The sequence below is a fragment of the Mytilus californianus genome, unplaced genomic scaffold, assembly GCF_021869535.1.
Source record: "Mytilus californianus isolate M0D057914Y unplaced genomic scaffold, xbMytCali1.0.p SCAF_3, whole genome shotgun sequence".
Taxonomy (NCBI): domain Eukaryota; kingdom Metazoa; phylum Mollusca; class Bivalvia; order Mytilida; family Mytilidae; genus Mytilus; species Mytilus californianus.
Genome location: NW_026262679.1, coordinates 74,428,070 through 74,455,142, shown reverse-complemented (window position 1 = coordinate 74,455,142; position 27,073 = coordinate 74,428,070). Strand labels below are relative to the sequence as shown.

At 32.8% G+C, this 27,073-nt stretch overlaps 1 long non-coding RNA gene across 1 annotated transcript; it reads left to right on the top strand.

Moving 5' to 3' along the window:
* The first annotated feature begins 446 nt into the window (after nucleotides 1-446).
* On the top strand, nucleotides 447-26,017 carry LOC127735090 (uncharacterized). The gene is made up of 3 exons (XR_007998032.1): nucleotides 447-751; nucleotides 19,086-19,388; nucleotides 25,140-26,017. It is a non-coding gene; the product is annotated as an uncharacterized LOC127735090 (long non-coding RNA).
* The last annotated feature ends 1,056 nt before the right edge of the window (nucleotides 26,018-27,073 follow it).

Below are 27,073 nucleotides of genomic sequence, written 5' to 3'. Positions count from 1 at the left end.
TTTACTATTTTTTTGCAGAACCCATAATAGATAACTGAAACTGTAAATAGGTAAAGCGGTGGGCTCTAATGTTGTTTTAATTCTTTAATCATATGGTTATGTCTTTTTTTTTAAGAATTTCAGGTATTTCATATAATGGTGATTTTTGTCCTTTTTGTTGTAGTTACGTTAAAACCCCATAAAGCAGAAGATTCTGGCGGTAATCTTGACAATTGATTAATTTATACAAACATGTCATTAAATTTGAATCCCTAGATAGCTACTTTTTGCAATTCCATTGCTAAACTAAACTCCTTTTTCTGCATGTACTAACTAATTCAACCATGTTTTTACACCACAAAGCACAACAGAACATATATAAGCCATATTGATTTTCAACGATTTTGGTTAATTTTAAAATGCAATCAGATGTTTTGAATAAAAGACAGAATCTCGACCTTTTTCTTATATAATTAGAGATCGTATTAACTTCTCTATTCACGAAATAATCATCTACTACGATAGCAGCGTAAAATAATTCTATTGAACTATTGCTATTGCGATCTACGTTTGTCTATTAACGATCAGGGCGCAAAGGAAATTATACTTAATTCACGTAATTATAAGCTTCTGGTCCAGTGGACGAAGTCAGTTTCAGCAATCACGGAACTAGCGACAACTACATGGAGGAAAAACATGACTTCTCATTTTATTGGAATAATAATTCATCTGTACATTTGTTTATTGGAAGCAGTTTGTAATTCAGATTCAGGTAAAAATATATTAATTCAATATTAATTTCTGACGCTGTTTTTTTTTTAATTTGATTTCAAACCTCAAATTGAGTGTAAATAAATAATGATTTACCGTATTTTCATTATTTTTGCTGTTATGATTTATTTCATTTTCAATTGCTTTTATTTGATTTTACATCATTTCGTTGTAGATTTTTGTTAATTTTAAATAATGGACTGATATAAGATCTTTACCTAATGCATTATTTGAAAGAAAGATTCACTGGTTTATTAAATTTATCATTTTCAGTTGTAGATAACCTGCTTGAATGAAAATTCAGAAAGTAAATAATCCAAGATAATATATTGTTCATATTGAATATTTTTCATATTTTTTAGTTGGTGTGGGATGTTGTTTCTTTTAAGGCAGTTAATAACTGTCACTCATGCAATTTGTCACACGACATGATCAACAATAGGTACAGCAAAGAGGCGTGTGAATTTTTTCTCTATTTGGCTTGTCGCTTTCAATCGTTTGCTTCCCTTTTAAGTCTACTCCTATACTTCACCGAATTGAAACAAATTCGTGAAACAAATTATTATACATTTGCTAGGTCCTAACTGTATTTCAGTAGAATTCCGCATGCTATTTTAATAGTGAAATCGTGACATGTTCACATTTTTCGCTGATTCAATAGAAATCATTTAATATATGATCTGCCTTGATAATTTGCACATTTAAAGGTCTGCTAGTTTTTTTATAAGAATAAGTTTATTTAAATTAATGGCAATGTTAGTATCAAATATCGCAGACATTTTGACGATTCTCAAAAAACATTTACAATCGTTATCAAAATCTGAAACCTGTAAATATACTTTTTCTCGTAAAAAATAATAGTAGACGTAATTTCTCTCACTACCTTCTAAGCTAATGTCTTTAATAGAAATTAAACATTGAACAATATATATATCTAGATTCGAAATAGAATAGTTATCACATCTTTCAATAGCAAGTGCTACAGACGTCATATAGTAACAGATTCCATTGAAATTGTTCTTTCTTTCAATTGTCTTATAGTCTTAAAAATTTACTGGACTCTTACAAATAATACTGCTGAATTTAATTAAACTTTACTATTAAATGGTTGTTCTTTTTCTTTTCATGGGTGCGATATTATTCTATATCAACCCCATAGTAGCAAGCACTTTTGACCCGACTTTCCCGAGTGAGTGCCATCTTATTTTTTCGTTCAAGTAAGTTTTCATCCTGCATGTAGTTGGACTATAAAGTTTTTAATTGTGTGTTTTTTCTTCTTTTACGACATATTGTCTGTAAAAACTATTACTATAATTTAAAAGGGGGTCGCGCACATAAAAATAGTTTAACCCAATGACATTGTGTGGCTGTTCCAAGTCTGGCTACCAAGACCATGTGTTGTCCCATTGTGGTTTGAACTTGTTTGTATGTCTTTTTTCATGGATAAGTCGGGTATTGGTAGTTTGTCTGGTCTGCTGCACAATACGGTATGTGAGGTAATTCTTTTTATCTTATTCTGTACGTAAGACATGCGTTCATTTCGAATATTGTTTAACCACGCGAATAACATTTACACATTTTAAATAGTTATACCCCCTCTTTTTATACGGATGAAAGACAATTTTGAAGTTTGCTTTGAATTATCGTTTGACAAATACTTAATTACAAAAAAATACAAGAATAATTATACACGGTTCGATTTCGGAATAGCAACATTACACGTCATGTTACTCACGGTTCAATCTGATTGAAATACACGGTAGCATATCATGTGTTCCAGCTTCGCTAAAAAGGACCTCAACGTTCCGTTCTACTTCTTGTTAAAATGAATAAGAAGAATCTACCGTATATCAATGACATTTTCTCTCATTTTTTTTTAAAAAGAGTATCAATTTGACAAAAACCATGATCCTCAAAACAGAAATTAGAACAGAGCGTTGTCATATTGCATGGTCAAATTAATAATCTGTGTTCATATCATAATACTTCCCAATAATGTTCCAGGTTCATATTTCACATTTCTGCAGTGTCGTTTTGGGAATGACTCGGATTGCTAAAGCCCGTAGTTCTCATTTTTAACCATATTTTTTTTTAACAAAGTTTAAGTAAGAATTTTATATCGACAGAAAATATACTAGTACAAAATCATGGAAAACTTTTGGAATTAAATTGAAAGGTTATACTTTTTGTTCATCAGACCAATTGAGCGTATCGAACCAATCAAAAGTAAAACTGCCCCAAGGTATGGAATGTGTAGCAACTGCCCCAAGGTTTGGAATGTGTAGCATCAATCTTCTCTTCTATGACTTTATCCCATTATTGGTGTTCATTTAAGGAGTAATAAATGAGTGAATTCTGCATAAAAGTCGAAAAACTGTTCATCAACGCAGGTTCTGTGTATAATCATGTAGAATTTTTTGCACCAATGGAATTCAATAATATTATGCTAGTTTTATCTAGAGATATACATCTAAAACTTGTTAACTTTTTTAATATATAATATACCGTCATTATGTTATCTACTTGTTTACGGAAGATCATCGTCATATATGTATACACTGCTGATGGACTGTTAGTCCCGATGGGTATTATCAGCTCAGTATGTAATGGAAATGTCGCAATAGTTCTATGCATGCTTATTTCATTTCATTTGGAAATTGTATTTTGATATATGACATTTTTTTTCTTCCGACTAACACTTTGCCGCCTTCGTCTTAATGACATTCTAACTTCGATTCATCTTTTGTGTATTTTACTTCCTTCTTCAGGTCGTTCTCGGATACAAATTTCGTTGAATATTTGTATAATTTTCTCCAACCTCTACTACAAATTACTTTTCAGTCGGCAATTAACGTTTACATAAAAATTTTCATAATCCATTTCGTTTGCAAATAACTAACGCCAAAGATTCATACTATCTACACAATATTTTTTTGTTATACCCTACGCTACCAAGTATCAGTAGGTCTGTCCATCAGTCAGTCATTTTCGTTTCCGAATGATAACTCAAATTCTTTTATCCGATTGCAACCTTTTATGGCAATATGATCACATATAATCAGAGGAAGACCGCTATTCATTTTGTGGTCACCAGGTCAAAGGTCAAGATTACAGTTACTACAAATGGACTGAAATTTGTGCAGAAAAGTTGTTTCCGGAGGTTAAATAAAATACTACATATGGGTAGCAAACTTACTTTGGTATATGGTCACATATAATGGGAGGGCTATCTCAAGTGACTTTCAGGCCATTATGTCCAAGGTCAAGGTCATATTTAATAAAAATAGACTGAAATTTGTGCCAACAAGTGGTTTCCAAATGCTTAAGCAAATATTACATATGCGATTGCAAGTTTACTTGGATATGATCACATATTATGAGGAGAAAATCCCTATAGTTTACTTTGTCCAAGGTTTAGCTCAATGTTACTTAAAAAGACCCTTATTTGTGCACAAAGTTGTTTCAGGATGCTATTTCAAATTCTACATATGCCATTGCTACCTTATTTGAATATATGTTCACATAAAGAAGGAGAAACATCCATGTTTATTTTTGTTTAAATTTAAATGTTTAAAGACGGAAATGATGATTCCTGGGTGTACCGATACGAAATCTATACTAGATCATATTCAACATTAACCACATGCCGTTAAACTGTGCAGGATGTTTAAATACGCAGCCACGTACAGTCGGAATTGGAGCTTAACCATGATACAGGGAGAGTGCAATGATCTCCCAAAACGTTACAGAACCTTTGAAACAGCTCTGTCATGGGTCTATAGATGTATGTTGCAAGAAAAATATGAAATTTTTGTCACTTGATGTTGAGCAGAGACCTATACTGCAGAGATTGGCCATTATACTTTACGGCTATATGAAATCAGCCAAGTTCACGTGTGTCCACGGGAATTTACGAGATTGATATATGTATTAAATTTGTGTTGAGCAAACAACTATCATTCAATCAAATCTGTATACTAAAATTCGACTAATTCAAATGTTAAAATATCTATGCATTAACGTTTCTAACTATATTTGCCGTCTTGTATAGAGAGGTGTCTCTGATTTCAGACTGGGAAATTTGAATGTTACGTTCTTCCTAATTTGGATGAAACGATTAATCATTGGTAAATCTCACTCTGATTTAGACAGGGAGATTTCTTATGATCCTATATATTTGAATGGAGTCGTTTGATGATGAGACAAACAAGAATAAGTTTCCTGTGGGAGCAGTTATTTGCATGATTCCATAATCAGCCATCTGTCGTCCATATGAGACACTAAACATTGCTACCTTTGTACTTATCTGTTTTTTTACAGTACATGTGTACCAATTCAGTGTTAAATGCCAACGTACATTGAATTTTTCGTGACCCTAAAAATATTCAACAAATTCGCACACGAATAGTAAAAGAAGTATAAAAATACACCCACACCGTCGAACGAAAACTTGTGATTAAAAAACCGTGATTAAAAGTAAGAATGTCTTGTAGTTGTTAATTTCTGTGTCATTTGGTCTCTTGTGGAGAGTTGTCTCATAGGCAATCATACCACATCTTCTTTTTTATATTTACAGATTAATAATAGGAAACTAAAATAGAAAGAACTGGCATTGCTGTTAGACTTTTAGTTTTTGCATTGAACCATTTTCGTAGTATCTTTATTATGCCAACTGAATATTTCCTCCTTGAAATACTGGCCGCCAACGTAGAAAAAATCTTGTTTATTGACAAGAGACCATGCATATCATGGCTATCATGTCAAACTGTTCCATGTCTGAATCTATACACATTAAATGAAATTAATAAATTCAGCAGATACCACCGAAGATCTATCTTCAACACCAAATTCCTTTATGGAAGATTGAAGTTTACGAAAACACACTCGCACACAAAATCAAACAACCAAAACAACAGTTAACGAACAAGCTTATCTCTCTTAACAATAATTTCTCATGTATTTTTAATTATTTTCTTTTCATATATTATGTTATAAGATGCACACTGTACTGAGACTTATTGTTACAAAATCAACCTCGTCTACCCGGCTTTACCGCAAATGTCTAAAATAAGGCTACACCAAAATTGACATATCATTCCCTGTTTCTCTGATCTCTGGAGCATTAAAACTTTTGACTGATACTTTGTTTTGTAGTTACGATGTTAACTATATGTTCTGAAAACTGCAATCGTGTGAAAAATGCAAGGACATATATTCCAATCTTATCTTACGTAATATGGTGACAGTTCAGAATGTCTTTTTACAATTTTTAATGGAAAATTCAGTCTTTACTACTTAACTTAAACTTAACAATAATGCTTTCTAAAACTGTGATTTATAGAATTGTCTAGGATTTAAAATCTATATAGCTCACAAAGAGACCGTTGTAAGACTAAGTAAACAAATACTCCATTATTGGTGATTATAAATAAATAATGATCAAGAACATAGAGAGGTTAATCTATCTAATTAATCTTTTTGTTACACTAATCATTCATATTTTGATCATATCACGACCAGGGATAACATTGTACACACAATAATTTAATAATATATGCTTATTGACCGAGTATAAGGGGAATATATTATATGTCCATTATCACATCAAATTCCGTTCTTACCAGATGTGAATCTGTCGACAAAACGTTGTATCACGAAGCAGACGACAAAAAGTTGTATCACGAAGCAGACGACAAAAAGTTGTATCACGAAGCAGACGACAAAAAGTGGTATCACGAAGCTGTCGACAAAAAGTGGTATCGCGGAGTTGTCGACAAAAAGTGGTATCACAAGGATCACTAACATACACACTTATGTATCAACTGACTTACTGAATTAAAAAACAAATTACTCTCAAACTCCAAAGGCTAATCCAAGATTTTCTGCATAAAAAAATGCCTTTAAGGGTAGTAGGTCAAAGAAAAGAAAACTATTGTTGAAAAAACACCAATTTTCCGCCATACAATGGGCTGCCGTGGGTCCCCTGGATATACCCTGATATCTTTTTTTTTCAGATCGAGGTATTATAATACATCAAAACAACAGACAGATGTCTAGCTTACTGTATATCGTCCCTTTTTCGTTTCTTTTCGGTGTGTTTTTGTGTGTGTCATAGTTGGTGTTTAGAATGGTTTTATGAAGAGGTAGAACTAAATGAAGACCGAATTGTGTGAACTACCGAAATTCTTACTTCAAAATATTTGTTTTTGACATATTTTCATACAAGAATCTTTTCAGTCAAAATAATTACAAAATGTGTAGTATCTAACAAATCATGACTATCATCGTCAAAACTATAATGATTCAGATTGAATTTAGCCACAGTATAGCGTTAATTCCATGCTGATCGCGTTTTACAATTCTACATAAAAGATTTACCAAATTGCCGTTTATTTAAAGATAAAAAAAAATACATTTGGACAATCATTTGTATTTCTTCATTAAATCGGTTAAACGAAAAACACAGTTTCTGTTAGCTTTGCGATTATTTTATATAGAGATTCGATATTTTAAGAAATGCTATCTTATATTTTCTAGTCTAATAGTAATCTGAAAATTGACATTATTCGCAACTTTGTATTTTCTTTTCCGCCGACTTAACATACATTTCTTAATATTATTAACTTCTTATCTTTTTCCGCTTGAGTTTTCTTACTTTCGAACAAACGTCATAAGATAATCCATTTACAGTTAATAGCAAATCTATCTAGTCAGTCTAGTAGAAAGATGAATGAGTACACGTATAAATGGTTAAGAAAAAGAAAAATATAAATCCTTCACGTAATCAAAATAAGACCGAAAAAAAAACTAAGTTGAAGCAATATGCAAGATATTACACAACTCGGAAATTTTGAGCTTTTTCATCCGTCTCAGAATAATGAATAAATTAAACGGTTCATACGCATTGGGTTTCCTTTCTATATAGCTTATCTAACAAATGTAAATATGTTGGAAATAACCAGTCAAGTGAAAGGGAAAAACGGAAACAGACAAAACAAAGATAGATTGGACAAACAATATAGTCATTCATGCTGACATCAAACTTGAAAGTTCATAGCTTCTATATGTCTACTTGCGCACACTAAGACCAGGGTGCATGTGTACTTCTGCCCTCGACATATTTTGGCTCCTATTTCTGCTTGCGACCTGTCCAGCACAGTCAAATACCCGAGTCGAGTCATGACTTGCGAGGCTAGCCGACATAAAGCATTTGTAATAGAGGACAGATATCATGAATAGATCCAGAAAGCTGATCAGTAAATGTTTTATACAGTTAATTATTTGGTGATAAACTCCCCTAGGATCTATGAAACATTAATGACGAATCGACGAGGGTTCTTACTACTTGTTGTCAGGCCTTGGGGCCGTTTGTCTGCTTTTGGGATTGATTTTTTGCCGTGCAGTAACTATTCAATTATACGATTGTACAATTAATTCAATAGATAGAATTTCATTTTATCATTGCTTATCAATTGTCGGCTAATGATAATTCTGTTTTGGTTTTATTCTTACAGTTTTAATGGCTGCAAACGTCTTTTATTGCCAAATAATGAGAATAATTGAATACAGAACGCTTTTGCGATGTCGGTTAATCAACTTCTTACATTGTAGCAGATATATAAGCTTTTAATAACAGATTCCACTGTATGTGGCTTAGGTATTGTGAAAATATAGAAAAAAGTGTTTTTACACTATAGGCAATAAAAGTAACCATTAGAAAAAATGTTAAAAACATATTTCTCTTATCATCTTTATTTTCATATTTGAAGGGTTAATGCGGTTTTCTTTGATGATTATTTGAAACTTTATCAAGTCATCATTCATAAAATGTTAACCAGGCGATAGCTAGCTACAAATTTGCAAATACATATCTTTGTTATTCAGACATTATTTGGTATGAAGAGAGTATTTCTTACAAGAAAAAAATCTTTTGACTGAACATGACACTGCGTTTATATGATGTATTCATTCTATTCCCTGTTTACATTTGTTTCATTAGGTTCAATCCCAAATATTCTAAGTTCCATTATCGTTGAAAATGTTACTTTTAGCCCGCGAGTATTATTTATCAGCAGATTGGCATCTGAAAATGAGACATCAAAAAGTGTCACGAGTCGCGAGTCGTCATTTAGGAATATTTCAAAACGATGCAGTGTTGCCCTAATTTGTCATAAAAGGTCAATTTGAGACGAAAATGAGGACCGTTCCTTTTATCGTGTCTGGTACATCTTAATGGCTTCATTTTGACGTGTGACAGAATTTCTCATGAGACTAATGTAATATATTTATCTTTGGATCAATTAGATATGCTTTCCTATGCATATTGCATAATTGACAAATTTTGATACATTTAGGAGGATATAACGAGGTTAAGATTCGTATTAATAAATTATTCATCTTGGTTGGATTTTTCATCTATAATTATATATCTCTGTGGTTCTCTTTTCATTGACTGCATTGCTTGAGATAGTATTTTTGATGTTATGGATTATTGACATTCTACCAGTACCAGTTCTTATACTTAGACGATTTCATATATTATAAGGTTCACATATGCAGTGTATATCAATATTATTTTTATCATAATTTTATTCAGTATCATTTCATTTATCATCTACATCAGACCTTTAATAAAATTCGACATTCATATTCCTTTCCAGGGGTGGGTCCAGAATTTGAGGTAAGAGGGGACGTGACCCTCACAATTTGGCCCAGCGTGAGGAAGCAAATTTTGTTTGACGTGTTTCATGACAAAAATGATATTTTCGTCAAATTTTGTTTGGACGTGCACCGCATGAATCCGTCCATGATGCCACCAATAAGAAAGTTACAATAAAGACTTCTGAAATCGTGCACATGTCACGTGTTTTTTAATAACCTTTACCAGGAACGCTCGGGACCAAAACATTGGGCAACCAAATAGGTAAATGGTTTTAGAGCAAGAAAACCAAAAATGTCCTTACACTGTACAGCCAATACTGTCTTAGGTTAATTGAGGGAGTTGCAAGCTTAGTTTTAGTACAAATACACGATAATCATAAATGAAAATTTAGTCAAAATGTATCATTCAAACACTTTACGGGACTGACAGTAGACCAGACCAGCAGCGGTATCCACCTTCTTGTAGTAAAACAAAAGTCGTACCTATCTGATTTTGTAATAAAAACGTTTGAACTCCATTATGATATTCATTGTTTATACTATGACACACGTATCTGAAATAAACGCCATTAGGAATTCGCGCTAGCATAGAGTTGTGGGAGGTAGACATACCACTCTTTGCGAGCATCAAACCAAATTTTCTTTGGTTATATATCATTTATTTAATATTTCATTTCAATGTGAAAATGTTTTACAAAATCATAGTGTATTGTTTTGTGTATGTAAATGCCAAGCTGCCCATCAAGGGCCCGACTTAATTGGAACAATTTGCTATTCTTATTCTTATTCTTATAACCAATAGCTTAGGTTTGTGTTGCGAGTAGAACGAGTTATCTCCTTTGTTTAAGCACTATTTCATTAATTATAAATAAAAAAATCAATAAAAATGTATCTTTTATAAATCACAACAATACCGAAGTACATGCCATTAAAAATTGTAACATCAGACAATGTCAGCCCACCAGCTTCGGTACCAACCTAGTTATAATTGGTATGGTAGTAATAAGCACGCATGACATTGATTTCTGTGAATTGACCAGCTCATAATATAGATCTTAAAATTATTAGTTAATTTGGTAAAATTTAATACCAGTGTATATACTTTTTGCATTATCAGTAAAATTTAATATAACAACCATCATGTGTTAACCCCCGATCTTAGGTGACTAGCTGACACCGACAAGAGCTAACTTTAATGTTGACTGATTGAATAGGCATCTAGGACAAATTAGTCGCCGGACAAATAGATCAAAGACCACAGTTACAGGACAAAAAGATCACAATTCAGTTTTGCTATATTTTCTCCGTGATTTATATGAGACTTTTTGGTTAATAATGTTGTGTATTTTTTTTGTTTAACTACTTTGTAAACAAGATTTATTATCAAGTCACAAAATGTTAAGAAACAAACTAGCAAAATGACTTGTGAAATAAATGGCTACATGCTGTTAAAATATTTTCTTTGTTTGAATCTTCATTTAACGATAATGAAAATTCAACTATAAAATTATTTTATAAGATAAAAAGAAATTACTTCAAAAATGTTCACTTGAATATTCAAACAATTGTTATTTGGTTGATTACGAATGTTTGTCCACTGACTATTTTTTCTATCAGTTGGCGATTTTCTGTCATATGTGTTTTTGTCCTGTGACTTTCTATCCGTCGATCCGTTTACAAAATTGACAACCCGGCAACCGAAGCATTATAAATAATTACAATCAAGCCAATGATGGCGTATGATGAATGTCATGTAGTTTTTATTCAGTTACAACTTAGTATCATAATTTTTCAATTTATTTGTAATTACATTATACTCATTTAGAAGCTTCTATATATTCATTTATCAAATTCCTACTTGGATTAAACTACTTTCAGACATCTCATTTTACATTTGCACTTAAATTTTAAAACATTTGTCTGTATTGACACTATTTTTTCATTCTTAAAGTAATACAAATCCCAGATGGGAAAAACAGATTATTTATAAACTTAGAATAAAGTTATAACTGTGGTTCAATCATTTTGTTGGTAAAGTTTCTCACGTACTGTCAAATAATAACTTCCACTGAAGAAATTTCTATCATTATAAAGCTATAAGGGTCTGAATGGGGGCGGGGGACCTTCATTTCTGTATTCTTTAACTTTTAGGCCATTTTTCTCTATTCTTTATACTTTTAGCTCATTATATCTCCCAGTTGATACGAGATTTCAGAGCTTAAATTTCCTATCATGATTTCATTAATAGAGGTTTGCTGCTCACAAGGAGGCTATTAAACCAAGAGTTCCAAGTGGTGAAGTTGAAATCATCCTTTAGCCATCACGAGTTGGTTGGCCGTTATGGAATATCTGTTTCACAGATGACAACGAATATGTTCCAATTGTCGTAACTACAATTCCGTCACCTTTTCCCTGAATGTGACCTACCGAATTAGACTTATCACTGGGTTTGTACTAATATGAGCAACACGACGGGTGCCACATATGGAACATGATATGCTTACCCTGAGATCACCCCAGTTTTTGGTGCTTAATCTTTAGATTTTTTATGTTGTGTTGTGTGTTGTGTGTTCTGTTGTTTGTCTGTTTCTTTTTTAGCCATGGCGTTGTCAGTTTATTTTCGACATGAGTTTGAATGTCCCTTTGGTATCTCTCGCCTCTCTTTTTACCTAGCATCCTTGAGGTTTCCACACGGCATAAGTCTAAATGATACTCAGTCATAATATTTTTCAAAATCACCTTATTTACAAGTTTTTGATTTTGTTTTTTAACCGTTTGGATTACGAAACACCTGATTTTTATTGATAAATATGATTACAATAAACTTGATAACATTGAGGAATTTTATTAATTTTGGACCTGCATGTGAATTTTACTAGAAGTTCAGTAGTTCGACTTTAGATGGGTTTTCCTTGAAATCCTGTCCTACGATTTTTTTAAATTAAGCTGTTGCCACTGAAATTTCTATTTTATAATTAAAAACTTTTAAGGTTAAAGTTGGTAATCCTGTTCGCTGTTTAAAACATTCAAGTTTATGTTTCGTATTTGAAGACATCGCGGAAAATAAGGTTTATCGAGACGCGCTCTCTAAATTAGATTCGTTCGTCTTTGAATGTTCCTTCTTTAAACTTTATGTCAATAAAAACATAAACTTCAATTGCAATAACACATGATTTAAAAAATTGTAGGACACGGTTTCGAGAAACAGCAGCTTAAAGTCAATTGAACGTTTTGCAACATTCACGCGTATCTCTTTTTGTGTCAATTTTCATTTGCTGTATGATAGATGGTGTAAGAATTACGCTCATCATATCTTTTTTCAATATTCATGTTCAGCTCATTCAGTTACATGCAGTATTTCATAAAATCCATGAGTTCGCACATTTTCATGCCTGTTACTTAAAATCTTCCATGCGTTTTGTTAAACGTTTTAATACTAAATATTATTTTGCATTCATATCAATGTTTAATAAAGTGTAACGATTTTAGTTTTTTTTATTAAGTAATAAAATCGTAAAGAAAGGAAATAATGCATTCTGCTTAACGTCTAAATTTTTATTTCACACCTTTGGGAATTATTCCACTCCATTCACGATTTTCTATCCAGGTACTAAAGCTCTATCATATTTAAACGCACGACTGATAACAATTCCGCATGCATTACCGTCGATAGAAAATGGTTTTTGATGGTTATTAAAGACCATATATATTACATTCTCCGTTCGCAGATTAGTGCATTTTCCTAATTAATATCTTGCATTATTAATTAGTTTCAATGACAGAACTGGTTTTATGTGACTGAAACAGCATGTGTCAACGATGTATGTTTTTTAACAAAGAGAACATATCAGACGTTTGATTAAAATCATCCAAATCTACTGCTATTATGAACATACATAGGTTCAAAATGAAATGAAATATTGTACATTATTTGTAGTTGTAATATCACAATCTTGTAAATGCACAGTTCCTTTTTCAAAAATTCCCGAACTGTTGTGGACTCCAATATGTTGCTACGCTAGATAAAAATGAAAATAAGCCAACCATATCTGTGATCGACATATTTCAATGTTAAAAACATTGATGGGCATAATTTTAACCCATACTCTTATCGTATATTTCTGTTACGTCTTTTTGAATATGATGCTTTTCAACGTTTAATAAATTTTGCTTTACAAAGTATTAGTTTCGAGGGTTGTTGGTAGTCACAATCACAATCACAAGTATTAGTCTCGGGCGTGTCTGGTAGAGCTTATTGCAAAATCAAGTTATTAAAGAGTTAAGTATAGTCTAGAGCGTGCCTAGTAGGGTTTATTGCAAAGTCAAGCATAAGTCTCGAATGTGCCTAGTAGAGTTTATTGCAAAGTCAAGCACAAGTTTCGAGTGTGCCTGATAGGGTTTAATGCAGAGTCAAGCATAAGTCTCGAGTTTGCCTGATAGAGTTTATTGCAAAGTCAAGTATTAGTCTTGAGCGTACCTTGTAGAGTTTACTGCATAGTCAAATATTAATCTAAAGAAAGTGAGCCGGTAGAGATAATTGCAGAGTCAAGTATTAGTCTCGAGCGTCCTTGGTATAGATAGGTTATAAGTATTTGTGATTGATCGAGATTGTTCGTCCAGTGGCAAGTATTTCATTCATAAACAAATTGACATTATATTCAATAGGTAGATTTTGCAAGTAAAGGATCGACCTGGATGAAGTGCTAAAATTTTAGATTGTCAACGGAAAATGAGTCGCCTTGTGGTACATCGGATTTAACGTCCCACTTCCAACCGGACGTGGCTACGTATTCATACATCCCACGCTTCAACGGACACCCCACTTTAGCAAGGGTTTGATTGCCGGGACACGATCAGTCCAGGTGACCATATTCTATACCCAAGTCAACCCTTGGGGTTAAACGCATACGGGATGTTTTGAAGACATTGACTGCAGACCATATAGTTGTTACGTTTAGTTGATGTGTTTTACAATATGCGTTTCTGTGAGAGCAAACTGTTTTCATCTTATCATCAACCGTTTATTCATTTGTATGAGATAAACTTAATGCAGTGCTTCTCAAGAAAAAATATTAATTCTTTTACTTCGTGTTCCCCAAAAAATTGGCGGAGTCCGCTCACTGAATAAGTTCAAGTCTGGTGACTAATTTGATCGCGTAAAGTACACTGAACTTGAAATAAAGGATGACCACATAAACAGTTGGTTTGCTTCATATGTTGACTTCTATCTAAAAATTGACAGTTTGATTGGGTTGAAAACTAAACTCAAAGACAACAGAGATGATTTTAATTTTCCCATAGTGACCTTTCAATTTCTACGTAACAACATACCAGTAGCACATTCATATGACAAAACCCCGGAACACCCCCCCCCCCCCTCCCCCCCCCTCCTTCCCCAACCTGGATTCGCCACTGTTTAACAGGAAGCAATTGATGCAATGGTTCTTCGAAGTAAAATTGAAGTCATTTCTTCGAAAGTACACGGGTACGTTCTGGATATTCCATAAACGATCAAATGATGATGGACTTACACTTCCGGAGCACATGAAGTCGCCAAAGTTTTTGTGAACTACGTGTTGCTCAATCTTTATATTTTGTGTAGTGTATTGTAGACTGTTGTTTATCAGTTACCCTTTTTTATCATGGTTTTGTCCGTTTTTCCTCATTAGTTGTTTATTTCTCTTTATATTCAATTCCCTTTTTATATACTTATCTTTGTATCTAAACTTCGTACGTTTATCTTCTATATAATTGAAATAATTTTGCGGATCAATACAGTGATATATATAGTTCCTACAGTTGATCAGAAAATCAGATAGATATTGAATAGAATACCGGAAGTCCGCGTGAAGTTTGAACAAATGTGACAAACAGCTGTTTAATAAGGAGTCACGAAGTTTCCTAATCAAACGTCTGTAAGAATAGAAAAATAAAGAGAAAATTTTCATTCAGGGTTAGTATGCTTTCAATCAGTGAATAATGAATTTAAATTAACTTATGGCGGATAATTATATCACTTCAGTGTCAACTAGTACTGATCTGCTGGTCACCTTGACACAAATTTGTTAATGCAGACATTTTTGGATGTTATTATGAAAGTAAAAAACAACTTGAACATTGCATGTTTTTTGTTAATTATTGATCTCTATTGTATACTGAAGAAAAACTTACCAATTGTTTAGCTAATCGATCAATTACATTTTTGAATTTTTTTTAAATCACTTAAATCTTCTTTTTTTTAACATAGATACATTGTCCTGTTTAAAAAAAAATCTGTTGCCTAAATTTCCGACTAAGTATTCCCATTTACAATAAAGCATACCAGCCCGGGGAGCAGGAAGCAAAAATGTAGTCCACTTTATTATCATTTATTGTTCTAACCTAAGCTATGTTATGAACTAAAATGACATTGAAGAAACAATGTTATAGAAAATATAAATACGGTAAAGAATTGAAAGGAATCAAAATTTACGGGCCTTCGCTGCTGAATTAATAAATTCGTGACACCTTTTTCTGAAATGAAGTATTTTATAACATTGGATGTAGAAAATCATTGGAGAATAAATATTAGTCCCTGTGCTTTTACAATATTGCAGTCAATATTTTTCAACTTGGACTTGGTAAACATTTAGCTTTTGTTAATATTATATGCATTGTTTGTTTTGGTTGTTTATTATGATAAAAAAAAACAAATACAAAATTGTGTTGCTGGTTACATTTTTTGACAGATCTTTAAACTAAACAATAAAGTAGAAATATCAAGAAATTTGGAAATGTTTTGCATGAATTGCAAATAATCCAAAGCATTGCATAGGAAAATCCAGAGCGGTTAAATATGACAGAGAGGAATGAGAAGCAAACATTTTTGAAGAAAAAAAACCGTTTCGTAATCACTTGCCTTTTCTCATTAACTTAGATTACCAAAACTCACTAATGACTCGATGGTTAAAAAGTGATCCAAATCTAGTGTTCTGTTATGACTAAAACCAATATAATATGTGTCAATGTCTCAACCGTCACAAAGGCATTATTTTGTGGTCTCAACTCCCAAGACATTAGAATGGTCGTCTGATCTCCAAGTTTTCCGGTTTTGTCCTATTCCATCGTTCCATATTTGACGGAGTATGGATTCGAATAACCTGAGACTCTTATCCCGTCGACGCACTAGGTTTCGGTCCGTTTAGAGTTCAAGCACACACCCATCCCTCAGATTTTAATTGTGGATTTTTTTTACAAATTTTGAGCATCGGTAAATAACTGTTGCTTCACATCTTCTGAAATATTCATTAGTTGGCCTATTTGAGCTTGGATTATTTCACACTAAAGTAAAATACCCGACTTACATTCCGCTCATACTTTTCTGCAGCTTGATTATGTAAAACCCCAGAGACAAGACGTGTTTATCCCGTTTATAAGTATTACAAGCCTTAAAGTACAGGAAAACTCTGTCTCACGTATATAAACACAGGGGGCATTATATGTACAAGATTAGTTTGTCTGACTGCTTTGGCTTTAGATAAAATGACGCAACCATAAAATATAAATAGTTTATAGTTATGAGCTATGCTCTGAAGTGTTTTAATATGTGACAACAGACCATAAATTTTAGATGTCACATGAAAAACCAATAGCTGCTTATATGTTACAGACACAAAACACTGTATTCGTTCACAGGAGATATTTTAAGTTGAGCTTTAATGGCCGAATGATGTCTTGACACTAATGATAGTTTCTAGCACTTAACAAAGAAAAGCTCTTGAAGCGTTAAACATATGTTTTCACCATTTTTTCTGTCGAGTTAACATCTCTAATCAAATAAATGTTACCAATTATTCAAAGAAAAAGTAACGACTAGCTTCTTACAGAACAGACGTTCACAAAGGACGCAATTATTTATTGAAAAATATACTTTTTATATAAAATAACGCTTTGTTTCAAACTTTGACCCTATCAGTGTCATTTTTTACAGATAAGTTTGCAACTGTGTCTGAGTCTTTCATATTTGTAATGCCAAGGATCATTTACCGGAAACAGTCTGGATTTGATTGATTGATATTCTCGAAGTTCCATCATAATAAGCTCAGTTCTATGTACACTCTGATAGCAAAAGCAAACAGCATTTAGTAAATTCAAGACTGTTTATACAATTTACAGTGCGTAAAATTACAGACAAACTGATGAAATGATGAAATGATGGAAAATGTATTTAGCTTTAAATTGTTTTTTTCTATTTAAACTTTATTTTCCTCGGATAACAATTTTATGCTTTAATTTTAAATAAATACACCAGTTTCACATAAGCGACTTACCAACCCTGATCTCGAAATTATATGCGCGTTTTAGTTTAAATCCCGCGATAATTAACGATATCATACGTGACAGGAGGCTATCCGATTGACTCAAATATACGATCAAAACTGTCACTAAACTTAAGATTATTCAATGATAATGTCTTATAGCGGGATTTCTTATTATATGGAAATAAGGAGCTGTGGTATGATTGCTAATTAGACAACTATCCACCCAAGTTCAAATGAAGTGGGTGTCTTTTTATGATGTTTGCCTTACAAGAAGTAAAGATTAATTGGTGAGATTGAAATTCCAATTGTCTATTCAAAAATACTTTCACGGAACATAACACATATTTTGCTTATAATAAATATCAATCTGAGATGTGAACTATCAGTTAAACCAAAGTCGATAAATTCATCTAAATGAAATGATTTTTTTTTTATCGAATTAATTCCATCTGTTTTAAAAAATGCTTACTTTAAGTTTATATTGATGACTTTGTAGTAGGAATTTTCAGTATACGGATATGAATCGTCAAATGTACATTGCTAGTAAACCAACGTTAATAATTTAATACAAAATTATAGTTATTAAACATTAACATTATTATAATAAGAAGTATTTTGATTATTACTATCTTTTTTTTAATTCTCATTTGATGATTTTTTTCAAAGGTGAAGGATAATCGTGGATAGAGTTTCAAACCCAGTACTTTAAACATCGTCAATTTGGCTTACTACAAATGGTCACCATCATTGATGGTGAGCTGTTAGTTCCCGATGGTCTCAATGTCCAGTTGTCAGTGATTAATCTTGTGTGATGTATTTAATTGTGATGCATTCCTAGTTTGAAACTTTGTACTTATCATTAAAGAAAGTTTTTAAATCCGTAAGGAACACGGAGTTGACAATAGATAGTTTGAACTTAATCTTAACTCCCCTTTTTGTTATACAGTCCTTATGTATATAAACATCTTTGTCTATAAAAAAATATCTAGCTGTTTTATCAAAGAGGTTTCGATGAAGGTTCACAAAGACAAAAAGAAATATTGTGTATCATGAATTGATACACCATATCCTTTTTTTCACTGAAAAACCAAGCTTCGAAACTCGAAAATTAAAACTGTTTCACGTATATCTATTCTCATTAAAATATAGTGCATATAATAATGAGATGTTTACTTTAGAAGTATATACTCTGTCTGTGTACCTTTTACAACAGTTCCTAGTAAGAATTTCTGAAAATAAACATTCATAACTTATTTTTAGATTTGAGTTCTATTCTATTTCAAGTCCTGAAGAAAAATCAATATACTGTGCATAGGAAGTAAAAAAAAGACTACATTTGTAACTCGCTTAAAGATTATGTTCATTTCCTTGCAGATACTGTTTTAGGACCAGACATTAACATTCCACGTGACAATGTGCAAGTGCAAATAGGACGTCCGAAATTTCTGATCGGCGAATGCCACGTACAAGGAGCTGCACCATTGAATATAACTTGGATGAAAAGTGGCAAACTGATAATTGAAAATGAAAAGTTCACTTTGATTAAGATTGTAACAGAACAAAATACAAATACTTATCAGCTTTGGATAACAGAAATGGCGTTAGAAGATTTTGGACAATATACTTGCTCCGCCACAAATTTGTACGGCACTAAGAAGAAAAATGTTTTTGTAAAACGTAAGTATTTTCTACAAGAAAATTGTCTATTAAAAGGGTTTGTTTTTTCGAATCTGGCCCGTATAATAAATTCAATACTGCGTGCAATTAAAAAAAAATAAAGCTTGGGTCACCAGCCGAAGAACCTGAAATTGAGAGGGTATAGGCCTGAATTTTGAACATGAAGTTAATAAATTTCTAAGAGGTTTTCAAATATGAAAAAAAAGGATTATTCATTTTTACATCGGATGACTGTAAGGGCATTCCGGAGTATTGTTGCCACAGACATTTCTACCCACGTGACATTCGTTTTTGACTGACAACCGGTTAATTACGCGGATATTATCGTGTGCAAAATAACATTCCTCATCGCTTGTTATATATTGATTTTATCGATAAATATTCCTGAAAATTATTTTTAAGAACATAGATAAATGATATGAAAATGTATTGTCTTGAGAAATATATATATCAATAACAATATCAAAAACTGAAAATTTGTGTTAACGTATGCGGAAGAATATCTCAAGAACGTTTTGTAACAAACGCGAGAAAATATGAATGCCTACTCAAATCCAATCTATTAGAAAAACGAATTATTACAGAAGAGTGTCCACCATGCACTTGCACTGCACTATCATTAGAAAAGTTGAATAGAATGATATACAAATGGATTAAAATTTCATATAACTATTATGCAAAATATAAATATAATATATAACAACAAACCAGAGTATACTGATGACAAATATTTATATCACTACAGTATAATAGTTATTACGGTGAGGTTGAATTCCCTGTCATTTATTCATCATTCACACACGAACTTGTCTCAGAAAAAATATATCTATCTACCTTAACCTAACTTTCAGGTATAGAGATGTGATTTTTTTCTGAGACAAGTGCTTGTGACCATCCACCAGAACTTTCGGTCATCCGATGTTCAGTACTTCAGTACTTTGATATACACTACTACCAATCTTCTTTCGCTGATTTGAGTAGATATCTTCATTTCTTGCTGAAATGTAAGGGTACCTACCGTGTTTCAGCTTTTAAGAATAAAAATAATGAACCGATTAAGTCGATTTCTATATTGTAATTGTTAAATACGTGTGTTATTCTAATAAGCAAGTCACCATTATGAATTCTGAGTGATATCATATTACATCATAACAACAGACGGAGTCTCCAAACTAAAAATAAGAAAGTAAGGGTTCCACTTGTTCAGAGAATGAGTACACATACAACCACGAAGATTACAAAGGACGTTATTATCATAAAACATTTGCAAATTAGGGAATTGTAACTAGTCTTTAATGCAATTAATTCTTTTAACTGCATTACTGGTTTGGTCGTATTGCTTGATTGGGCACTCGCTTTTCACTGAGTGAGTTCTGTTATTTCACCTATTGAAAGTTGAGATAAAGGATACAACAGATACAGTTAAGTTTACCTCATATCTTGACTTACATCTAGAATTTGACAATGAGGGTCGGTTGAAAACTAAAACTATACAACAAAAGAGATGATTTGAGCTTCCCAATTGTGAACTTTCCATTTCTATGTAGCAACATTCCAGCAGTGCCTATATACGGAGTATATATCTCCCAGTTGATGCGATATTCGAGGGCTCGCATTTCCTATCATGATTTCATTGATAGAGGGTTGCTGCTCACAAGGAAGCTATTAAACCAAGAGTTCCAAGTGGTGAAGTTGAAATCATCGTTTCTTAACTTTTACCGTGCTATCACGGTTTGGTTGACCGTTATGGAATATCCGTTTCATAGATGACAACGGATATGTTCCAATTGTCGTAACTACGATCCCGCCCCCTTTTCACCGAATGTGACCTACCGAATAAGACTTATCACCGGGTTTGTACTAACATGAGCAACACAACGGGTGCAATATGTGGAGCAGGATCTACTTACCCTTCCGGAGCACCTGAGATCACCCCCAGTTTTTTGGTGGGGTTCGTGTTGCGCGGTCTTTAGTTTTCTATGTTGTGTTTTATGTACTGTTGTTTGTCTGTTTGTCTGTTGGTCTTTTTCTTTTTTTGCCATGGTCGTCTGTTTATTTTCGACTTATGAGTTTGAATGTCCCTTTGGTATATTTCGCCTCTCTTTTGTTTTAATTCCTCGTCTTCCTTAAATTCCAGTTGGGGTTGGTACCTCATTTTCAAAAAAACAGTAGGAGAAAAATATCTACAGATTGTTGGGTATTGTCAATAATTCCGGAGGGGTAAAACCTTCAATTTCTGGATCTCCTCTGACTGCGTTCTTTCTGAGACTTCGGATACTTTGCAATGTCAACCTTTTTTTCATGGAATAAAACATTAATCACGGAGAGATGCAATAGTTGATGTATATTTAGACATCAATAGTTTACTGATGTTCAAATCTCATAATTTGATTAAGAAGATACATATCAAGGTGACAAACTGAGTGAATAGCATGAACTTCACATCTCTGTGTCAACTCCGTTTCCAGGTTTTTTACTCCCGACTTTATTTTTTATTCCAGAAGAGAATGAGGCGGGTCATAGATTTATCAATTCTGAACACTAACCTGGTAGTTCCTCATTTCAAAATTGAGACAAACAGGTCAATCAGAGCAGTTATCTTGCCTGGAATGAAGACTACTTATCTACCTGTCGGATGCATATTTTCATATCCTTATTATCCTCTCTTCCGAAAAAAAAAACGTCGTTTTGTCTGGAAAAACAAGATGCTTCAATTCAAGCAATCTCTTTTGGCCTACCCACAACACCTTGTCATTTTTAGGCTTTCAAAATCCATTCTCATTTGAACGGTTTTCTGATCAAAGATTTTTGTCCTATATATCCGAAAGCTCAGACAGAATAAATATTGTTCACCAAACTATTTCCATCCCTAGGTTTAATTATCAACTGGAAAAACCAGAGACTATTTCTTCTGAAGATTTAAATTTCTTGGTCTGTTAAATTCTATTGTAGAAATAGTTCCTCCGGGAAGACTTCATATTTGTCTACTTAAGTTTTATCTTCCCCAACATTTGAATGCAGCTTCCTAAAAATGGGAAGCTCCTATTCAATGCTTCAATCTTTGATACCTGACCTTCAGTGTTGATTACTCAGGGAAAATGTTATAAGGACCTTCTTCTATTCATATCCAAACTCTGAACACAGCTTCCTAGATCGGGGTGCTTATCTGGAGGGACTAGGTCAGGGATCCAAATTGTCTGAAAGAACACACCAATGTACTAGAGATTAAGGCAGTTATTTTTGAACTGCATCAAATCAAACATTCTCTGATGGATACCTCAGTATTTCTTAGGAATAGCATTAGAAAGACAGTGTTTAAGGGAGCAATCAAAGATCTCTTTAAGTCAGTCAGAGACTGTACTAACATTGTCTGTGATGCCAAATGAATAATAATTTTGTTCGATGGTGTAGTGAACGGGCAAATGGTCCTTTTCAAGCCTCTGTTCAATAACTACCAAATGTTTTAGTTATTTTATTTGAGTCTAAATGTCTTGGTACCACAAATACAAAAGGCTATAGATTGGAATGAATAAGTGTATATCTCTTTTAACCGGAATTTCAGTCTGTAAAGGTCAAAGCAAAGGTCTATGGTTCCTGTTTGGCATTTAGGTTCAGTTAAGTCTGATCTAAAGTCTACTTCTTTTGAACCAGCATATCAAATAGATCTCGGATATATATTATGTTTGTCTTGGATTCTTGGTGAATGATGAGTGAAAATCGCGTTTTCTCAGTTTCAACAAGGACTTCTTTATTTGGCCTATAAAACTTTTTTTAACGATTCGAGCGTCATTGAGGACGTTTTTTTTATACGAAACGTGCGTCTGGCATATAAAAAAACTATGATGAGTTTAACTTCAGTTACTTTACTGACTGATCCAACTTTTCTTGCCAAAAATCAAATCACTGTTGTTACCCATGTGCTTCCTTCATACTGTGCCCAGTTCGGTGTCGTGGGCCTCAATCCTTTTGTTGTCTGTGGGGACTATAAGATTGAAGTCACGCTTTTATCTATATCAACTTTAGTCTACTGCCATTGATAAACCACATGTCTGGAAGACGACACTAACTGTTTGCCGCCGACAAGCATAAGAAAAGTAAACAGTCACGTAAAATAACATAAAAGAGGCTAAATTATGTTCTACATTTCCTGTAACCAGAAATATCAAATAGAGGTATACAACATCGGATTATGTCTCTTTATTTTAGTAGAAATAAGAGTCTTCGTGCTAGTTCTAATTAAAGACGTTTGATCCCCATTAAAAAGGGTATATCTAATTTTCCCATTAAAACGTTTCTTCTTGAACAAATAAAGCTATTCTTTTAGCATATGGCTCTTCTAATGAAGAACTTTTAAGCAGTTTTAACATTAAAGCTCATAATGTCAGAACTATTTCTTCATCCTGTGCTATTTTCGTAATGCCTTTTAGATGAAGTATTGTCAGCAGGCACCTGGAGAAATTATAACCTTTTATTTCTAATGACCTCTGCTTTTTTTCTCCACATGCAGAGAATCTTGTCTCTCTAGTTGTTTCGTCTAATTTAGGTGATTCAGCTTTTCGTTAGATTCTCTTAATTGGTTACTCAGAATTTATGATGGTGACGTATGTATTGCAACAAAATTATGCATTTTAAAAACAAAACGAGATTTTATAAAAGCAAAAACAAAAACAACAAAACATAAAAAAATTAAAACTTGCCATCAAAATTATATGTCCCACCGGCTCCCCAGCATCCCATTTTATATTGTGTCTTTGAGAAAATTTAATGAGATGATAGGTATCGATTGTACTCATACACTGAACGTGGGGTATCCTAATTTTCAATTTTCAGTTGCGGGATTCCGTCTTTTGTTATGATGCAATCACTTTTAATGTGTGATGGTAGGTTTTTATTTTATGAACACCCTTTTCCTGTAAAAATATATAGTTTGATTAACAAACTATGATAAGCTAAAGGGAAACAAATATGTACATGAACAATGGATAATGTACAGATGTTTTAAACAAAGGGGACAAACGAGCAGTTTTTAATATATATACAGATTCTAAAAGTCTTTTTAGTCGGCACGAATTCTTGAAACTTATACATTGTATTGTTTTGTCTATTTATTTCTATGATTGTATGTGATTGTATTTTGTATATATTTACCTCTTGTTTCACATGTCAATGTGAAGGAGTGTTTTTAAATAAAGCATATTGTATTGTATTGTCTGAGGCTACATTTTTACCTTTTAAGCCAAAAACAAGCACAGACCATCTAATTTTATTACAAAATACTAATATTTCAAAATATGATATGTTATAAAAACTACTTATTCAGAAGAAGATGCGACTCAACGAAACTGAAAGATTATATGCTCTTTGTTCCTGAGGAACAATGTGTATTTAAGTACAATATTACAACTTTTTGCACTAATCGTTACCTGCCCAAATAATACCATCATCAGTCTAGACACTGCCACATTCGATAAATATTGGAAATTTGAAAACATAAGAAAACTCCTGTCGGTCATATTGTCTGACTAGATTTATTCAAATGCTTTTTAATTTCGCAAAGAGCGATATAAGTTCGTTTCGAGTGTGTTGAGGGGGAAAAACAACTGTAAAAGTTTCTTTTATCATTACCAAGAAAGCCAAAATATCCTCTAACCCAAAAAATGCATTCACAAGATGAGACACCACGGAAAAATATAAAGATGTGTCATAATGATTACGAATCGGCAATAACATTTTATTTCTGTAATTTTACAGGTGCAGAAGAACGTGAAACAAGACAGGAATCTCAGTCTAATTTTGCAGATAAACATTATTTCAATATAACTGTATTTCTTACTTGTTTTGCTGTTATAATACATCTTTGATCTAAATTTGTTGAAACAATTGTTGGTGTAAGAAAGACAGCTGACTAGATTAATGCAGTCTGGTTTATATATAAAGGTATACAAATATTCTCCTGATACCTCCAATGCCTTATGTTGTGAAAATGTCACACTCTCTTCACTTGAAAGACCCTTGTAACAACCTCTGGAGGAATACTTATACTACTTTTTGAATGAAAAAATTTCATTCCGACCGACTTGCTTTGCAGAACTTTCCTAATAGATACACTTATTAATTTTTTTCGTCCTACAAATGCATGAACTATTTGTCACTGGACGTTTAACAAACTCCTCAAACCATTTACTTTTAGTACACTGAATTTGAGTACCTATTTTTTATTTTTGTCAATCATTTGGTTTTTTTTTATCAATATGTTTTCCTAAAAAAAAACAACAAACGTGCCTGCTGATTATGAATATAGTGGTATCTTGTATAGCATTATAGTTTTGGATTCGATAATTTTCTTAAAAATATCCTTTGGTTCAAGATTCCTAAAGACTCTGCTTTGGTTGGAGTGCTTTGAATTTCACAGTGTGATGTGCAATGTGGTTTCTGGTTGCAGTTTTGTAAATAGCTGTGTTGAGAACAATATGTGTCATTCATTTGTATATTAAATAATTTTTATTTTATTATGTCTAATTATATGCATCATTTTCATTTGTCAATATTTTTTTATATAGTCGTGTATATGTATGAGTTATTTACATAGTAAAACTAAATTTAAAGAAATGAATAAAAGTGCTAGAAAATTGTACTTATTTTGTATGCGAATTTGATGCCGTTATTGTTTTACTAAATCTTCACAGTTTAATCATTCTTGCATCTATTCGATTTGGGGAAACACCTAAAGCTTATAGTAATATATGGCATATGGCCGATTGCTCACATTCTAATATTTTCAGAAAGGAAAAGGAAAAATTCAATTATAAACACATAAAGGATGAAACTCTGTTTCATATTCTGTGAAATTGTAAATTTCATTAGTTCGAATGACTAACTGAGGAGCTCTCACACTGGCTCTAGGCAAAAGCAAAATGTCTGTCAATACCAATCCCGATGCACGTGTGCTTCATCCTACTCTTCAATTGTCTACGTCAAAGAAAATTTAAGCAAAAGCAGTTGGCACTTAGATGGTAAATAGTCGCGTACCTTAATGTGCTTCTGTCCGGATTACATTCGATGAAAGATGGAGGTGCTGTACTTTACTTTCAGTTTTTATCACATCTGAAATATGAGTCAGTATATTAACCAGACTCAACCAAAACTGGAAATTACTAAACATAGTCTGATTATTAAAAAAACTCACCAAAAGATACCAGGCTTATAAGTTTGGTACGCTAGACGCGCTACATCTGCATAAATCTCATCAGTGATGCTGAAATCCAACCAGTTGGAAGGCCAAATCATAAACGATGTTGAGAAATAAAGGCAACAGTAGTTTGACTGTCCCTCTGGTATCTTTCGTCCCTCTCCTCTAGTATACCGGTACTCAAAAGTCATAAATCGATTGAGATAAAACAAATCTGGGTTACAAACCAAAACTGAGGGAAACACATCAACTATAAGAGGAAAACAAATGAACAACAGGAACACCGAAGTGCAACAAAAACAAACGCCAACACGTATAGAAACGAACTATTTGATAACAACTGCCATATTCCTGACTTGGTACAGGACATTTTGAGAAAAAATGGTGGGTTGAACCTGGTTTCATGGCATGCCAAACCTCCCGCTTTATGACAATGTTAAAAAATATCGCTAAAACACTATGTGACAGAAATGCAGCTCAAAAACACGCAAGAACA